This window comes from Armigeres subalbatus, chromosome 1, assembly GCF_024139115.2.
Source record: "Armigeres subalbatus isolate Guangzhou_Male chromosome 1, GZ_Asu_2, whole genome shotgun sequence".
Classification (NCBI taxonomy): Eukaryota; Metazoa; Arthropoda; class Insecta; order Diptera; family Culicidae; genus Armigeres; species Armigeres subalbatus.
In genome coordinates this window covers 131,998,487-132,011,104 of record NC_085139.1, presented here as the reverse complement: position 1 = coordinate 132,011,104, position 12,618 = coordinate 131,998,487, and the positions used below count along the sequence as shown (strand labels likewise).

At 42.6% G+C, this 12,618-nt stretch overlaps 1 long non-coding RNA gene across 1 annotated transcript; it reads right to left on the bottom strand.

Annotated features, from left to right (window-relative positions):
* Positions 1-6,038: 6,038 nt before the first annotated feature.
* Positions 6,039-12,068, bottom strand: LOC134206422 (uncharacterized). Its single transcript, XR_009978280.1, has 6 exons — positions 12,035-12,068; positions 11,103-11,286; positions 10,897-11,041; positions 8,530-8,640; positions 7,412-7,621; positions 6,039-6,394 (listed from the first exon to the last, which is right to left on the bottom strand). It is a non-coding gene; the product is annotated as an uncharacterized LOC134206422 (long non-coding RNA).
* Between the last annotated feature and the right edge of the window lie 550 nt (positions 12,069-12,618).

Below are 12,618 nucleotides of genomic sequence, written 5' to 3'. Positions count from 1 at the left end.
ACATGAAACGAGTAAAAACAACAAGCAAGCGCAACATCAAAGCATCCCGATACCACCGACCCTGAAAGGTGTCAATTAATTAGTATGTTTCGTCAAATGAATGTACACTTTGCTGCGCCCGCTCCCAAATGGTGCTGGCACTAATGCAGTGGATGTCGGCATCCGTAAATGAGAGGGTGCTGTTCTCCTCCCTGCCCAGTATCCTTTTTTTTATTGAGGGCCTAATTGATCCATCTCCTCCCAGCTAGACCATCCAATGTGAGATGGTAGAAGAAAAGAACATCACCGAATGGTTGGCTGAATGATTCCGGTTCTAGAGCTCAACGGTTGAAAGAAAAATGTGTAACAACTATTAGCTACCTGTGGATGCAGAAGGTCGATATCTTGGCAAACCATTGTGTGGGAACAATTAGGAATCATGTCAGGATTTCGGGACTTGTTTTTGATGTGGAACAGCGGGATACAAAGAGACCGCCGGGCTGGGTTCCCACTTCCTTGTGTTGTAGCTAGTAACGAGCCTTAGATATATTGCTAGCGAAAGGTGCCTGGATAATTTATAAATTGTTAGGTTTCTTTTTCTGTTTTGAGGTTTCATTGGAACGTATAATACTTTGCTGTGTTACCAATGCTTCGATCGCAACAGGTCCCCTGGAAGTAATAAATCTTATCTCTAATGGCAGAGTAATTTTTGTGGATGGTCCTAATTGTCAGGGTAACGTGAAGATTGATATACAGTAAACAAAAAACTGATTCTAGAAATCTTCTACATGTTACGTGAGCATTTTTTGTGCAATGTAAAATAATCTATAGTAGTGCTAAGCGTGTTAGAGACAAAAGGTCGAAGAAACAAACGGTCGAAAAGGACAAAAGGTCGAAAGGGACAAAAGGTCGGAAGGATAGAAGGTCGAAATAGACAAGAAACTGAAACGTAGAGAATCAATGTCGTACAATACAAAATTTATTCATTTCATAAATCAACCATCTGTTTTATCTCTAACAGAATAATATTGTTTTATAGTAATTACTCCTCCTTTGAAAATGAATTATTGGCAGTGGCTGATTTCCTACCCACCGCTGTCACATCCAGGCGCTATAGTATATGCGCAAAATAGCCAGCATGAGTTAACCACCAGAAATTTGTATGGCGAAAGACATCTAACGCGGGTTTTCTCACCAGTAGGAACTTTTCACGAAAAACTATTTGGTACCAGTTATGTAGGAAGGTGTCCGCTACTACGCCTACCAATTATTTTTTTCGATTAAGGTTCTTTTTCTCGAGATATTAAGCATTATAGATGCCTTTCGCCATACTGATTTCCAAAAGTTAACTCCTAGTGTGCCGCTGTAAGCACGCTCAAAGCAGGCGATTCATTGCTCATTCTTCAACTTTGATTATGAGATAAGTGTATTCATTCTTTTTGAAGTTAAATGCATTTCACAAATTCCTTTGGAATACATCAAACTTGTTATCAACTTGTTCTTAATCGAATTTCAGTCCCTTTCGACATTTTGTCCCTTCGACGTGCTATCCATTCGTCGAAGGTCGAAGGATGGAGAGTCGAATGGAAAAACGGTCGAAGGGTCTCCTTAATAAAGATAAGAATAAAAAAATGTAATGCACAGCTCACGCAAGGAAAATTCCGTGCAGAAATTATTACGTTTGAGCAGGTCATATAATTAAGGCAAAATAATTTTTTTGTTTGAGTAAACGCCCCTCTGAAATGTCAAGTGAATTTGATAAATCCCTTCACAGGTCTATTGAAAAGTCTTCTTTGGATTAAAAACCATTCTTACTGCACGTGTTTTGCAGTTTATTTTGAATAGAAACCAATAACGACAACACATTAAATTAAAACCAATAATAACCAACATCCAATACAGAATAAGAAGAGGAAAATAATCATGACACTCAGTACTTCAAATGACTGACAATCTTCTGTGTCTTTGTGATCGACATTCGAAAAGAATGTAATGAATGTAATGAATAGGAAGTCGCTTTGGTTAACGCGAAACAATGAATTATACGAAACTACTTCAAAACTCCAAAACTAGCAACGTGTTTTACTCAAAAGCGCACTCAATGCGGATTAAAAAAACCCAGATTAATCTACCTAGCGGTGATGACGCCTTTCTCGCGCAAGAAGGTAATAAATGTAGCCTTTACGCTTACACCTCGATGATGTACAAGAAAGGCAAAACAGTTACACCATCTAATGTTATGATAGAAAATTTACACTAGTAGACGACAGGTAGCGCTGCCAAAAGTTTCTCGAATTTCCTATGCTCGAATTTTGACTATCGAACAATTTCATAGTACAATGAAACTGAACGAAGAGCATACTTACGCCTAAATGCGTGCAACACGAGCATCTTTATAGTACGATGATATATAACACTATGGGTCTCCGGGACTTCTATCAAAAGTTTGAATTTGGAGTGAAATGATAGCCTTTCGGTTCAACTTAGTTGTACGAGAAAGGCAAAAACCTATAGCGTGCGCCCTTCAGGTGTAAAAAGGCAAGAAAAAATTTGACAAAGGAAAGAGGTTTCCGACCGTTCCATCATTGATGTTGCATAGTGTAACCAGTGGTGTGTCTGTCATTTCGAGATGTGTGAGATTTTCGCGTTTTTATTCCGTGTAATAAATATATGTTATACAATACCAAGAAGAAAGTTGAATATGCGCTAAGCATCACAACCACCCATCACCCACCGGAAAGGATGCAGCCACACCACACATAGTTCCGCTATTCACCACCAGTGGCAGGATCACGGAAAACTGGACGGCCATTGGGGGGTGGCGTAGAAGGCGCCATGATAAGCAAAAGGCTTGGAGGGGAAGTTTGCTTGGTCGAGGGTTCTGAAAGGATATACGCCATTGCTTGGAATCATTTCCAAAGCGATATCCAAGCACGACAGACGTCTGAAAAAACAACCAGTTCTAATAAACCAGTAGAAGGAAGTAAAGTGAAGCCTTGTGAGACAGTGGAAGCTGTGAAGCTAAAGAAATCATCCAGGACCCCTCTTTTCTTTGTGGGTTCAACGTCGGAACTGCCCGTGATTGTTCCGGTTGAACCAGCCAGATAACGTGACCAGTTGCCGTCTCGACATTACGTACCCGGATCCGAAAGCGGCCCCGAAAGCGGTCCGAACGTCCAATAAGGATTTGCCCCGGCATAACGTCCCCCAATTGTCCGTGGACGCCGCCATTTTATTCGGAGCTTCGCGACGCCGTCAATTTCGTCCGCGAATAGCTCGGTGGAGGACGACAGGCGGCTGAACATCGTCGTGGAGTCGGAAGCAGTACAGAGGCGAGCGTAGGAAGAACGGCCTAGAGGTCAGCGGACCGGAGAAGGGGCCCCGCCAACAGAAGAAGAGTAGTGAGAAGGTGAAGAAGGTAGGAGATAGACGGTTAAGGAAGTGGGAGAAGTGAAGGTACCTGTGTGCTGAATAAAGTGGGTGAAGTTGCTAACGGTATTCAGGTGTTTTCTTGGTCGCGAGAGATTCAAGCGCGTATGCCGACCCTGAGGTTTTGAGGAGGGAGTCTCATGTGTGCCGAAGTGAGGGCTGCCCCATTAGTTACACTTAGCGCCCAACTGAAATTTGTGTAGATTCTCAGTGTCCGGGTACACTTGAATACCAATAGCGTATCTGCAGAAGTCTCTGGGAAAACATCCAGACTTCATTGACCAATTTTTCCAAAAGCACACAAAACAGCTCACGCAAGGAAAATTCCGTGCAGAAATTATGACGTTTGAGCAGGTCATATAATTAAGGCAAAATAATTTTTTGTTTGAGTAAACGCCCCTCTGAAATGTCAAGTGAATTTGATAAATCCCTTCACAGGTCTATTGAAAAGTCTTCTTTGGATTAAAAAACCATTCTTACTATACATGTTTTGCAGTTTATTTTTGAATAAGAACCAATAACGACAACACATTAAATTAAAACCAATAATAACCAACATCCAATACAGAATAAGAAGAGGAAAATAATCATGACACTCAGTACTTCAAATGACTGACAATCTTCTGTGTCTTTGTGATCGACATTCGAAAAGAATGTAATGAATGTAATGAATAGGAAGTCGCTTTGGTTAACGCGAAACAATTAATTATACGAAACTACTTCAAAAACTCCAAAACTAGCAACGTGTTTTACTCAAAAGCGCACTCAATGCGGATTAAAAAAACCCAGATTAATCTACCTAGCGGTGATGACGCCTTTCTCGCGCAAGAAGGTAATAAATGTAGCCTTTACGCTTACACCTCGATGATGTACAAGAAAGGCAAAACAGTTACACCGTCTAATGTTATGATAGAAAATTTACACTAGTAGACGACAGGTAGCGCTGCCAAAAGTTTCTCGAATTTCCTATGCTCGAATTTTGACTATCGAACAATTTCATAGTACAATGAAACTGAACGAAGAGCATACTTACGCCTAAATGCGTGCAACACGAGCATCTTTATAGTACGATGATATATAACACTATGGGTCTCCGGGACTTCTATCAAAAGTTTGAATTTGGAGTGAAATGATAGCCTTTCGGTTCAACTTAGTTGTACGAGAAAGGCAAAAACCTATAGCGTGCGCCCTTCAGGTGTAAAAGGCAAGAAAAATTTGACAAAGGAAAGAGGTTTCCGACCGTTCCATCATTGATGTTGCATAGTGTAACCAGTGGTGTGTCTGTCATTTCGAGATGTGTGAGATTTTCGCGTTTTTATTCCGTGTAATAAATATATGTTATACAATACCAAGAAGAAAGTTGAATATGCGCTAAGCATCACAACCACCCATCACCCACCGGAAAGGATGCAGCCACACCACACATAGTTCCGCTATTCACCACCAGTGGCAGGATCACGGAAAACTGGACGGCCATTGGGGGTGGCGTAGAAGGCGCCATGATAAGCAAAAGGCTTGGAGGGGAAGTTTGCTTGGTCGAGGGTTCTGAAAAGATATACGCCATTGCTTGGAATCATTTCCAAAGCGATATCCAAGCACGACAGACGTCTGAAAAAACAACCCGTTCTAATAAACCAGTAGAAGGAAGTAAAGTGAAGCCTTGTGAGACAGTGGAAACTGTGAAGCTAAAGTAATCATCCAGGACCCCTCTTTTCTTTGTGGGTTCAACGTCGGAACTGCCCGTGATTGTTCCGGTTGAACCAGCCAGATAACGTGACCAGTTGCCGTCTCGACATTACGTACCCGGATCCGAAAGCGGCCCCGAAAGCGGTCCGAACGTCCAATAAGGATTTGCCCCGGCATAACGTCCCCCAATTGTCCGTGGACGCCGCCATTTTATTTGGAGCTTCGCAACGCCGTCAATTTCGTCCGCGAATAGCTCGGTGGAGGACGACAGGCGGCTGAACATCGTCGTGGAGTCGGAAGCAGTACAGAGGCGAGCGTAGGAAGAACGGCCTAGAGGTCAGCGGACCGGAGAAGGGGCCCCGCCAACAGAAGAAGAGTAGTGAGAAGGTGAAGAAGGTAGGAGATAGACGGTTAAGGAAGTGGGAGAAGTGAAGGTACCTGTGTGCTGAATAAAGTGGGTGAAGTTGCTAACGGTATTCAGGTGTTTTCTTGGTCGCGAGAGATTCAAGCGCGTATGCCGACCCTGAGGTTTTGAGGAGGGAGTCTCATGTGTGCCGAAGTGAGGGCTGCCCCATTAGTTACACTTAGCGCCCAACTGAAATTTGTGTAGATTCTCAGTGTCCGGGTACACTTGAATACCAATAGCGTATCTGCAGAAGTCTCTGGGAAAACATCCAGACTTCATTGACCAATTTTTCCAAAAGCACACAAAACAGGTAACCGACTGAAGATTGAATTTCAATATAACTTTGTTCATTAAGAGGGGTCGTGGATGTGAGTGAATGGTCAGTTTAGCTACCAATCATTGAGAAAAGCAAACTCAAAGAATACGAGTTTGGAAGTTGGAGTATTTTCGCGGTGAATTCCGGAAAGGCTTGGTGTAGTGTGATTTTGAGTCTGCGAAGTAAACCACCGAACATTTACGAAACGTTTATAAATCATAAGCGAGCTAAAACTAGGATTTAAAAAAAAATTAATTGCTTCATAGGGAGCGTGAACAAATTTTAGGTTTTTTTTCAATTACTGTTTTCAGCTTTCAAGCAACGAAAGTGTTTTTCAATTAGGATTTTCAAATTTGCTTATTATAAGTACAGCTAGACCAGTTTTCTAGTTTCTTTTTAAATTTTTCAATCCGATTTTTGGTAGAATGTCCGAGATGGAGATGCCTCGATTGTTGTCCAAATACCATGCGATGAATCCTAGTCATCTAACGGTGGATGAGCTGGAACATGAGCTAAAGATCCGCGGTTTGCCGGTAGAGTCGTCGCGAAGTGCGTCCGAAAGAACCCTGAGAGTTAATCTGAAAGAAGAGAAAGGAAAACCGGATGGTGAATGGCCATTCGTAAGCGAATCGGTCATAGCAGAGCTTGAAGTATGCGACGATAAGATGAATGGCATAAAGAATCATTTGACTAAGCGAGGTACAAAGAGAGCACCAGAGCAGCTGTACAAAACTAGGTTAATTCATCTCATTTTCCGCATGCAACGGCTCAGAGCCTACGCGAAGGAAGAAGATGAGTTGAATAGTTTGGCAGTGATAGCGGGAGAATGTGTGAAGCTTCTAAATGTTTACTTCTCAGCCACCTCTCACCTCCTAGAAGTGAGAGAGGCAGAATTAGCGATAATTAATGAAAGCTTGAATGAAATCCGAAACCAATGCGAAACCGAAACAGCTGTTAATACGCCGGTTAGGGAAGAAAACGAGAGAGGAGCGGAAGGAAGCGAGGAAAACGTGCTAGGTGCTGTAGGTGGAGAACCGAACAGTACCGGAGATAATGAGAAGGATAGATTAGCGGCAGAAATTGCTAAACTAACTGCGGTGGTAGGTTTGCTAGTACAGCGTATGAATGTGTTAGAAGCTAATCAAGTTGTTAGCCAACCAATAGATTCTCACACTAAGACGAGCAATAGCACTCGAATAGAGGAACAGGCCATGTCGCATAAAGAAGTAGAGCAGAGTACTGAGAAACCAGTGAATTTTCTAGATTGGTTGAAGAAGAGGAACGAATCGTTAGACACACTGAAGAGTTCAGAAGATAGGAAGAAAGTAGAAGAATGAGAAATCAAAGAATCGGGAACCGATTTCCGATTCATAAATGGTCCGTGCCATATGACGGAATGGACAACGGACGAAAGTTAAATGAGTTCTTGAAAGAGGTAGAGTTCAATGCGAGATCAGAAGGTTTTTCCGATGAGGAACTGTTTCAAGGAGCTCACCATCTGTTTACACAGAAGGCGAGATCCTGGTTTATGGAAGTCTGTGGTGAGTTAGGATCGTGGAATGAGTTGGTTAGAGAGCTGAAGAGAGAGTTTTTACCTGTCGACATCGATTATGTCTATGAACGGCAAGCTGGAAACCGGAAGCAAGGTGCCAGGGAGAAGTTCCAGGACTTTTACTTGGACATGGTCCGGATCTTCCGTAGCATGTCCACTCCGTGGGATGAAAAACGGAAATTTGATGTTCTTTTCCGAAACACCCGAGAGGACTGTCGCATAGCAATGCTGGCGGCGAATATTGATTCGATACCTAAAATGAGGGATTTCGGTAAGCGGTTCGATTCAATTAATTGGCACATGTACCAGAGAAGAGACAGTAGGTTTAATCGAAAAGAAACTTTTCATATAGATGAGGTTAGACAGCTGCATTCGTACAGAGATAGGCAAGATAGGTACCAGAAAAATGACCAGAACAGAGGTGTCACTAATGTGCACCAGTCGTTCAGGTCGGATAACCAGCAATCCCAGACACGCCAATGGAAACAGCGACCACAGCAGGAGCAAAAATTTCAAAATGGTAAAAGTTTCCATAAACCAATACCGGAGAATCGACAGCGCCAGAAAAGTCCTGTTCCATGCACTAGTGGAACAAATGCTCTTCAAAGGATAGTTAACGCATACATCCCTTTAAAGAGAAATGTTTGCTTTAATTGTCATGATGCAGGGCATACTTTCACTGAGTGTACACAGGAACGGAAAGTTTTCTGCGAGCGTTGCGGCTTTCCAGGTTTCTCAACGAAACACCGTCCGTATTGCGAGTCAAAAAACGGTCAGAAGACTGCCTAACGAGACAAGACAGTCTTCCAAACTACTCCACAAGACCTCTCACAGAGCCAGCAGTTGTAGAGACTCTCGAACAACTCAGGTATACTCGTGTGAGTGCAGATCCGTCTGATAATGTCGAAGTGGCAACAATGTTGGTAACTCTCAGCGATGATCCCAGACCTTTCGTGAGAGTAGAAATGCTAGGGATTTTTCTCTTAGGATTGTTAGATAGTGGAGCAGTGTTAGGGACAGGTAGTAAGAAACTACTGAGTTCTTTAAATTTGAAATTGAAACCCACCACAATGAGCTTGAAGACAGCCGGAGGAGAAAAGTTAGAAGTGTTAGGAACAACTGACATTCCGATTACATTCAACGGTCTAACGAAAATAATACCTGTTATGGTTGCTCCTGGCTTAAATCGTCGTTGCATTCTAGGGTATGACTTTTGGCGAGCCTTTGGCATTCGTCCATCGTTCTCGCAATCCGTTGATGCAATCGATGAGGCTGAAACAAAAATAGATATCAATGAATATGACCTCAATGAAAACCAAAAACGGCAACTGGAGGAAGTGAAAAGATTATTCTTAGTAGCCAGTCCAGGCCACCTTGGAAAGACGAGCCTTATCGAGCACAAAATTGAACTGAAGAACGAGTTTTTGAACGCGGACCCAGTTCGTAAGAACCCATATCCTTGGAGTCCTGAAATCCAAAAAGGGATCCATCGAGCTTTAGATGCACTGGTTAGGGACGGAGTTGTTGAACCATCGGAATCTGACTGGGCTTTGCCAGTTGTTCCCGTTAAGAAACGAGAGAGCGAAGAAGTGCGACTTTGTCTCGATGCGAGGAAACTCAATGAACGGACAAAGAGAGACGCATATCCTCTCCCCCACCAGAACAGGATTTTAAGTCAGTTAGGTCCATTCAAGTTTTTAACCACCATTGATTTGTCGCAGGCCTTCCTTCAAGTGCCTTTAAATCGACAGTCCAGAAAGTTCACAGCTTTTTCAGTGCCTGGAAAGGGACTTTTTCAGTTCAAAAGGTTGCCTTTTGGACTGGTGAATAGCCCAGCGACACTGAGTAAGCTGATGGATAAAGTGTTAGGGCACGGTGAGCTCGAACCAGCTATATTCGTCTATTTAGATGATATAGTGGTGGCGAGTCACACGTTCGAAGAGCATATTCGGAAGTTGAGGGATTTAGCGAGACGGCTGAAAGAGGCGAATTTATATATCAATTTAGAAAAATCGAAATTCTGCTGCCACCAATTGCCTTATTTAGGATATATCCTTTCGGAGCAAGGATTGCGGCCTAACCCAGATCGAGTCCAAGCGATCTTGGGATTTGAGGTCCCCAAGTCCATAAGGTCTCTAGAAGATTCCTCGGTATGGTAAACTATTACCGACGGTTTATCAGTACATTCAGCGAACTTACCGCACCTCTAACGGATTTGTTGAAAAACAAACCCAAAAGAGTGCGGTGGAACGAGGCAGCAGAAGGAGCGTTTAAAGCTATCAAAGAAAGGCTAATTTCCGCCCCCGTAATGGCAAATCCCGACTTCAACATACCGTTTTGCGTGCAAACGGACGCGAGCGATAATGCTTTGGCTGGGGTACTGACACAGAACCAAAATGGTGTTGAGAGGGTCATTGCTTATCACTCAGAGAAGTTGAAAGGTGCCGAGCTCAACTACCATGCAGCGGAGAAGGAAGGGTTAGCTGCTCTTCGGTGCATTGAGAAGTTTAGATGCTACATTGAAGGCACCCACTTCACCCTTGTGACAGATTCCTCGGCACTCTCATTCATCATGCGAGCCAAGTGGAGATCGTCATCTCGTTTAAGCCGATGGAGCATCACTCTCCAACAGTACGACATGGACATTAAGCATCGAAAAGGGAAGGAGAACATTGTTCCTGATGCTCTGTCCCGGTCTATCGAAGTGTTGGATGTAGACGAGTCGGACCGATGGTATAGAGATCTGTTCGAAGCGGTTGATGAGGATCCAGAAAAGTATATCGACTTTTGCATCCAAAATGAGAAGCTGTACAAGTTCGTAGCTTCTCAATCCGATATGCTGGACTATAGGTTCGATTGGAAAGAGTGTGTCCCCGAATCCGAACGAACTAAGATAATGCGAGAGGAGCATGATGGAATGATGCACATCGGATTTGAGAAGTGCATCGAGAAAATTAAGAGAAGGTTCTATTGGCCCAGAATGAGCGCCGATGTAAAAAAATATGTGGCGAACTGCGAAAACTGGAAAATGAGCAAACATTCGACAATATCAACTGCACCTGAAATGGGCAATCAACGAATTGCGACCCGTCCTTTCCAGATTGTATGCATGGACTATATACAATCTCTCCCCCGAAGCAAGCAGGGCAATGCCCACTTATTAGTTGTCTTAGACATTTTTTCTAAGTACTGCCTGCTTGCTCCGGTGAAGAAAATTGCATCCGGTAATCTGTGCACAATTCTGGAAGAACGCTGGTTCCGCAAGTTATCAGTCCCACAGTACGTCATCACGGACAATGCGACGACTTTCATGTCCAAAGAATTCCAGGAGTTGCTGAAAAAATATGATATCCAGCACTGGGCTAACGCGCGACATCGGAGTCAAGCGAATCCGGCAGAACGGTTAAACAGAACCATAAACGCGATGATACGTACGTACGTCCGTCAAGATCAGAGGCTCTGGGACACTAAAGTCTCAGAAATTGAGTTCGTATTAAATAATACCGTGCATGGGTCAACAAAACTCACCCCTCATCGTGTGATCTTCGGAAATGAGATGATTACTCGCGGGTCAGATTACCGGCTAGAGGAAGAGAGTGAGCTCTCCGAAGAGGATCGAGCTAATCGGATGAAGAACATCAGTAGGAAGAATTTAGAGTTGGTGAGGCAAAACCTAAAAAAGGCATATGATAACACGAAACGGCAATATGACCTACGCCACAAACGGTACTCACCTTCTTTCACTGTCGGACAGCGCGTGTTCAAACGGAGCTTTGCTCAATCAGTCGCCGGGAAGGACTTCAATGCGAAGTTGGGTCCACAGTACAGTCCGTGTGTCATCGTCGCAAAGAGAGGAACCAGTTCCTATGAGGTCGCAGATCTGAACGGTCGGTCGCTGGGAGTCTTCTCTGCAGCGGACTTGAAAACCTAAAAATCCATGGTATCAACAATTAGCCTGATTCTTGAGTGATAGGAGGTCAGTTACGAGGAAGATATCCAATCCGTCAATTCATTCATTTGGATGGGTGTTCTGAATCGTACTGCGTAATCCTGAATCGAGGATGGAATCAGTTGCGATCAAATAGGTATTAAATTCATGAATGCATTCAACCAAAAATCGAAATTTTTAAATTGTAATCAATTCGTATTGTTTTGTCATTTTAAAATGTGTTGTAAATAAATGTTTGTTTGTTTAATTTATTCAAAATTGTCTCGTTTGTGCCCTACTGCAATCACTTGATTTGTATGCAATTTCATCAACGAATTTCTGAAACTGCAATACAGCATCACTTGATGAAAGCAGTGCATAACACGGGTATGTGAGCGTGTGGAGAAATGTGAATGACCATAGTTAGGAGAATTTAACATATCACTCAGAATTAAACCCATAGCTCATCATTCGTAATACGATACCCTTAAACATAGTTTCAATAGCACTCTACAATAAAATCACTTCATCATAAATGCACAGTACACTGGTACTTACCCATTATAGCATACCATTTTATTAGGATAAGTTTTTACTTCATTCGATGAATAAAGAGATCTTAGGGAGCAAAAATTCGTTTAAATGATCACTGGGCCCAATTAATAGACACAATGTCATCAAAAAGATATTAAATCTCCCCAAGCGCGCACTTTATCCTAAAATTTAGCAAAAACTTACCTTCCGTTGGACAGCCACGTTCCTCTATAGTCACCATACAATAGGTAATTGTTTGGTTCTTCACAGGCTTTCGCACGTACACACTGATAAGCCGATAACGTTATCGTAAAATAGCCACAGTTGATTCATACTGATAACGGCTAACTCCGACATAGCTGAATATTGTAAAGGGTGAAGATTTTATATCACACCGTGCTCATGAGTAACTTTGTACATTTTGTAAATATTTTATTCCGGAATTCGTTAATTTATTATTGTTTTTTAATTTTAATTTGTTGCATGTTGTAAAACACAATTTGCATGGTTTATAATAAAATATTTTTCTTTTTGCCTTTCTCGTATACTCAGTATACGGTAAAGGCTATATGATCGCTCCAAAAACAAACTTTTTATAGAAGGCCCGGAGACCCATAGTGTTATATACCAATCGACTCAGTTCGACGAATTGAGGTGATGTCTGTGTGTGTGTGTGTGTGTGTGTGTGTGTGTGTGTGTGTGTGTATGTGTGTGTGTGTGTGCGCACAAAACGACGCAAAAAATGTCACTCATTTTTCAGGCACTTATCCTCAACCGATTTGCTCGCA